Genomic DNA, 6,908 nt, shown 5'->3' on the forward strand with positions numbered 1-6,908 from the left:
CCTACCGTGGAGAATGCCAACGGATTTATAATAGGATGCTTGTCTGAAGACTCTGACTCATTTTCTTGCTCCCATGAGCGGGAAAGGGCATCGGCCTTGCGATTCTGAGAGCCCGGACAGAACTGGAGTTTAAAGTCGAACCTGGAAAAGAAAAGTGCCCATCTGGCCTGACGAGGGTTGAGACATTGTGCGCCCTTCAGGTATAAAAGGTTCTTGTGGTCTGTAAGTATGGTGATTAAATGAGAAGCTCCCTCCAACAGATACCTCCACTCTTCTAGAGCGAGCTTGATGGCTAGCAACTCCTGGTCGCCAATGGCATAGTTGCGCTCAGCTGGGGAGAACTTCCGGGAGAAGAAACTGCAAGGATGTAAATGGCCATCTTTAGCCCTCTGAGATAACACCGCTCCTACTCCAACGGAGGAGGCATCCACCTCTAGGATGAAAGGAGAGTCGATGTCAGGCTGTTTCAGGACAGGCGCAGAGATGAACCTCTGTTTTAAAAGATGAAAAGCTTGCATAGCTTCTTCAGACCACTTGGACGGGTTAGCACCCTTCTTGGTGAAAGCAGTAATAGGCGCCACAATGGTGGAAAAGTCTCGTATAAACTTTCGGTAATAATTGGCGAACCCTAAGAACCTCTGGACCCCTTTGAGGGTTAAGAGTACCGGCCAATTCTGAATTGCTTGTAGTTTCTCAGGATCCATCTCTAGTCCGGAACCGGACACAATGTACCCTAGAAACGGAATGGACTTGACTTCAAAGACGCATTTTTCTAATTTGCAATAGAGATGATTGACACGGAGACGGGACAGAACCTCTTTAACCCAAAAACGATGTTCCTCTAAATCGTTGGCAAAAATGAGGATATCGTCTAGATAGACCACGACATGACGGTATAGAATGTCTCTGAAAATCTCATTGACAAAATGCTGGAAGACAGCTGGAGCATTGCTCAATCCGAAGGGCATGACGAGGTACTCATAATGTCCGTCACGGGTGTTAAAGGCGGTCTTCCACTCGTCACCCTCACGGATCCGGATGAGATTGTATGCACCTCGCAAGTCCAGCTTTGTAAAGATGGTAGCTCCGCTAACTCTGTCAAAGAGCTCAGTAATCAGGGGTAAAGGATAACGGTTCTTGATGGTAATGTCGTTCAAACCTCTGTAGTCAATGCACGGCCGCAGACCACCATCTTTCTTTTTTACAAAAAAGAAGCCTGCGCCGGCTGGGGAAGAAGAAGGTCAAATGAACCCCTTTGCTAGGTTCTCTTTAATGTATTCCTCCATAGAATGCGTCTCAGGCAGAGACAACGGATAAGTTCGGCCTCGAGGTGGAACCTTCCCTGGAACGAGATCAATCGGGCAGTCCCATTCTCTATGAGGAGGAAGGATATCAGCAGAAGCTTTACTGAACACATCCGTGAAATCTTGATATGGAGGAGGTGGAACATCAGACGACCTGGGGGAGGAAGAACAGACAGGCAATACTTTAAACAAACATGTCTCTGCACAGGAGGAACCCCATGCCAGGATTTGCGTAGTCGTCCAATCAATTGTAGGATTGTGAAGACGGAGCCATGGAAGGCCCAGGACCACAGGATGTGTGGCTCTTGGAATCACTAAAAGTGAAATAAGTTCGGAATGAAGAACTCCCACTCTCAGACGAACTGGTAGAGTCCTTAGAGCAATAACAGTATCAAAAATTTTACTGCCATCCACGGCAGTTAAGGAAAAGGAGGAAGGAAGTCTCTCGGTGGGTAGGGACCACCGTTTAACATAGGCTTCAGTAATAAAGTTCCCAGCTGCTCCGGAATCAAGGAGAGCAATGACGTTCCGATAACGTTGAGCAACTTGAAGCGAGACTGGGAGATTACAATCATGAGGAGATGGAGAGGAGATCATTACTCCTAGCCGGCCCTCTCCTGGGCGAGCTAGGGTTTGGAGTTTTCCCGGACGTTCGGGACAGGCATTGATGGTGTGAGACGGAGCTGCACAGTAAAGACAAAGAGACTCAGAGAGACGTCTTCGGCGCTCAGCAGGAGTTAAACGGGAACGGCCAATTTGCATGGGCTCATCTTTAGATGGTGACAGTTGACGAGGAGGAGGAGCAGAAGATTTTGGAGCAGATGATCTTCCACGCTCAGTTGCTCTCTCTCTGAAACGTAAATCAACTTTCGTGCAGAGTGAGATTAGCTCATCTAACTTAGAAGGTAAGTCTCTGGTAGCTAACTCATCTTTAATAAGCTCAGATAAGCCATGCCAGAATGCAGCATACAGGGCCTCGTCGTTCCATGCCAGTTCGGATGCCAGGATCTGGAACTGTATCAGATATTGTCCTACAGTACGTGACCCCTGGCGTAAACGGAGAATCTCGGATGAAGCTGAGGTTACCCGGCCTGGCTCGTCGAAGATGCGCCTGAATGTTGACACGAATGCAGTGTAAGAAGATAGCAGGGTGTCGGACCTCTCCCATAACGGTGATGCCCAGTCAAGGGCGGAGCCACTGAGAAGAGAGATGATGTAGGCAATTTTTGTACGGTCACTGGGAAAATTGCCAGGTTGTAGCTCAAACTGAATCTCACACTGGTTGAGAAATCCCCTGCAGAATCTTGGAGATCCGTCAAATTTTGCTGGCGTTGGAAGATGAAGACGTGGAGCAGAAATGGGTAAGGTGGGTGGGGTTATAGCTGGAGTCACTGTGGTTGACGCACCAGATGCGCCTGATCCACGGAGAGTTGTCTGAATCCCATCCAGCCGAGTAGAGAGATCCTGGAGACAGCGGATGATGTGGCCCTGTGCAGCCTCCTGATGTTCTAGTCGGGCTGCCAGTTCTTGCATCGGCCTGGCCGCTTGATCCTGGTCTCCGGCTGGATTCATTAGGTCAGTGCTTACTGTCACAACTGAGGGCCTGAGCTGACGGGAGGCAGCCTCAGTTGTAGGGGCTGAGATGTACCGGAACCTGGGAGGTTGTATCAGACCCCTGGACATGTAAGTAACATGAATAATAACTGCCCGAAGGCGTGACCACGACAACTTGGATAAAAGTCAATGATGTTTATTATGACAACTCCGCAACACAGCAGCAGTAAAAGAAAACGTAAAAGTCAGCAAATAATAAATACAGTTCCTGGGTACTACAGGATGGCAGGAGCCACAGGGCACTGGTAGTGTGAGATAGTTCTTATGATCTTCTAGATGGAAAGTCCTTACCAGGCCCGACTGTAGCAATGGAGATAACCCAGGATTGTGCCAGCTGGTGTTCCAGGAAAAGCTGGGTTGCTGAAGGTAAAACAGCTGCTGTGGATACTGGCTGGAACCAGACTGTTGTTAGCACGGAGTGGATACTGGCTGGAACCAGTTAAATAATAAATGAACTTGGGAGCGATGAAATATGAACTGAAATGTAGAACTTGAGAGCGGAGAAATAATAATACCGGTGGAGAGTGGTAAAGTGTAGAAAGGACACCGGCCCTTTAAGGGAAGCTGTACTCTGCTGGAAGCTGAGCTGGAAGCAGGTAATGTTGTAGCTGGAAACAGATGAATCCACAATGGATTGGAGAGTCAGGCTACAGCGCAGGTGGAATGCTGGTGCGGGTCTCTATGGTGGAAGTCTTGAGACAGGAGCTGGAACCTGGAAGACAATCACAGGAGAGAGACAAACAGGAACTAGGTTTGACAACCAAAGCACTGACGCCTTCCTTGCTCAGGCACAGTGTATTTATACCTGCAGCAAGGAAGGGATTGGCTAGGCAATTATGCAGATTAACAATACTGACAACAGATTGGAGGAAATGATCAGCTGACAGAATCCAAGATGGCTGCGCCCATGCAGACACTTGGAGGGAAGTTTGGTTTGTAATCCATGTGGTAATGAAAACAGTAATGGCGGCGCCGGCCACTGGAGACAGGAGACGCCAGGCTGACAAGTGCACATCCAACCACGCGGACACAGCGGAGGCCGCGGCTGACGTAATCGCCACTCTGACACTCTGCATGCAGAAGCTCAGGGACGGCGGCGGAGGCCGCGGGAGACGCCATGCCAGATGTAATAAGGCGTTACTGTGACAGCGTCTCAGAGAGACAGGAGAGGATGCAGGAATGTGAACATTAGGATAACAGATGGGATCCGGTCCTGGAGCGCTGAGCCAGCCTTAGGAGGCATCTGATGGGTAAGAAATGGCGTCCAGATACCCGGATCGTGACACAAGCTAGGCCTGCCCGTTTCCTGGACGGGATTTACAAAACTTGAGGAAATGATCTGCGGCTCCACAGTAAAGGCAAAGTTAACCCTCACGACGACGCTGTCGTTCTTCCGGAGACAGTCGGGATCGGTTAATTTGCATGGGCTCGTCCGAGCTAGGCATAGCCACCGGTCTAGGAGTAGGATTCCGGGACCTGGAACGATCTGAACGGCTACGTTCTCTTCCACGCTCCTGCATCCGAAGATCCACCTTGACGCAAAGGGAAATCAACTCTTCTAATGGATCCTGCAGATCCCTTGTGACCAACTCATCTTTCAGCCGGTCGGAGAGACCGTTCCAGAAGGCAGCTCTCAGAGCGTCATTATTCCAGCGCAATTCAGAGGCAATGGTCTGGAAATGAACCACGTACTGACCCACGGAACGGGAGCCCTGACGAACACGGAGCAAGTCGGAAGAAGCAGTGGTCATCCTGCCGGGCTCGTCGAAGATTCTTCGAAAGGACGTGATGAAGTTGGTGTAGTTGGAAACCACGGGATCAGATCGTTCCCACAACGGAGACACACAATCCAATGCTGACCCTTCAAGCAGGGAAATGATATACGCTACCTTAGAGCGATCCGTAGGGAAGTTATGAGAGAGCAGCTCGAAGTGCACCTCGCACTGATTTAAAAAACCACGGCAATTCTTTGGGTTCCCATTATAGCGGGAAGGAGTAGGAAGCTGAAGACGTGACCTGGTACCGGCCGGAGGTTGGACATTACTGGAAACAGCAACTGGAGCAGTTACGGGAGCTGGAGCCAGAATTGCGGAGGCTAAGGATGCTTGGATTTGATCCAATCGGCCGGACAATTCCTGGAGATATTGCATCACCTGACCCTGTGTCGCCTCTTGAGACTGAACTCGGGAAGCCAAACTTTGGATGGTGCTTGACTCTGTGTTCCGATTCCCCGGGTCCATGTGGCCTGAGTATACTATCACTGACCTGGTTTGGAAGTGTTGTGGACTCGGGGTTTCTTCCGGTGACCGGGAAGAGGAACCGCTACTGGGTCGCAGTAGAGATGGCCGGATGTAGGTCTTCCTCATACAGGATTAGGACGGTAGGCAGGAGGCACGGGTGAATGCTTGAAGGTCTCCTGAAAGACAAGACTTGTAAAGGTGCTGATGAATTGGTGGAGAGTACCAAAAGCTTACTGTGAGCGATGTTGGGGTGCTGGAGGCACTGAGGTGCTGGAGGCACCGAAATGCTAGAGTTACTGAGGTGTTTGAAGGCGCTGAGGCGCTTAGAGACGTTGAGATGCTTGGAGGCACAGTGGTGCTGGAGGCACAGAGGTGCTGGAAGCACAGAGGTGCCGAGTGCTGAGGCACGGAAGTGCTGAGGCACGGAGGTGCTGAGTGCTGAGGCACGGAGGTGCTGAGTGCTGAGGCATGGAGGTGCTGAGGCACGGAGGTGCTGAGTGCTGAGGCACGGAGATGCTGAGGCACGGAGATGCTGAGGCACGGAGGTGCTGAGGCACGGAGGTGCTGAGGCACGGAGACACTGGAGGCACGGAGGTGCTGAGTGCTGGGGCACAGAGGTGCTGAGGCACGGAGATGCTGGGAAGCACGGAGATGCTGAGGCACCGAGGTGCTGGGAAGCACGGAGATGCTGAGGCACGGAGGTGCTAGGAAGCACGGAGATGCTGAGGCACGGAGGAGCTGGGAAGCACGGAGATGCTGAGGCATGGAGGTGCTGGGAAGCACGGAGATGCTGAGGCACGGAGGTGCTGGAAAGCACGGAGATGCTGAGGCACGGAGGTGCTGGGAAGCACGGAGATGCTGAGGCACGGAGGTGCTGGGAAGCACGGAGATGCTGAGGCACGGAGGTGCTGGGAAGCACGGAGAAACGGGAGCTCTGGAGATCACCACCACAGTCGCAGCAACGATGATACTCAGGCGCCGGAGCATTGCCCGGCGTCTGGATTTGAACTTCCCGCCAGGGCCTGATTGGTGGAGGTACCGATGACGTCACCCGCACCTCCCGTGGACGTCGAGCGCACATGCTGGCCGGACGGAGCGCTGGACGCCGGGAACCGCCAGTGAGGACGGCCGCACGGAGACCCAGCGCGCCCGGAGGGGTAAGTATGGAGACCGCAGCGGCGCTGTGACACTTACCCTGTGCGACGATCCCTGCGATGCTGGAGCCAGCTTTGACGTCAGACATCCTCCCTCCGTTCTCCTGGACAAGCCTGCGTTTTCCTCACCACTCCCCGAAAACATCTCCAAACGGTCCGGATCCGCCCTGGAATGCCTTCTTCCTGTCAATCTTCTTTCCGGTCGGCTCTGCGACCGCTTCCTTCATAAGCCGCGATGTAACCCGGCGACCCCTGTCGCCGGGCAACATCGCTCACGTGCACTGCGGCCGCCGCGCATTACAAACCTGTTCGCACCGCAGTGATAAACCGCTGCGTGCGAACGGGTTTGAATGACCCCCCAAGTACATAAACAAATTAGCAAAAATAAGAAAATAGCGACTTACAGTACATAGCCATGTAGGACAAGTACAAGGTATATAAACAGTGCTGCATCAGCAGATATGACATGGAAATAAGCATCAGAGTGTCAGAAATCGAAGGTTAGATGCCATTGTAGGAAGCATGGAGTAGAATATAGTCTAAGAAAGAGAGGGAAAAGCCTCGTGAGCAAACACGTATCTAAGGTCTTTATTGCT

This window comes from Pseudophryne corroboree, chromosome 1 (assembly GCF_028390025.1).
Source record: "Pseudophryne corroboree isolate aPseCor3 chromosome 1, aPseCor3.hap2, whole genome shotgun sequence".
In the NCBI taxonomy this organism is placed as follows: domain Eukaryota; kingdom Metazoa; phylum Chordata; class Amphibia; order Anura; family Myobatrachidae; genus Pseudophryne; species Pseudophryne corroboree.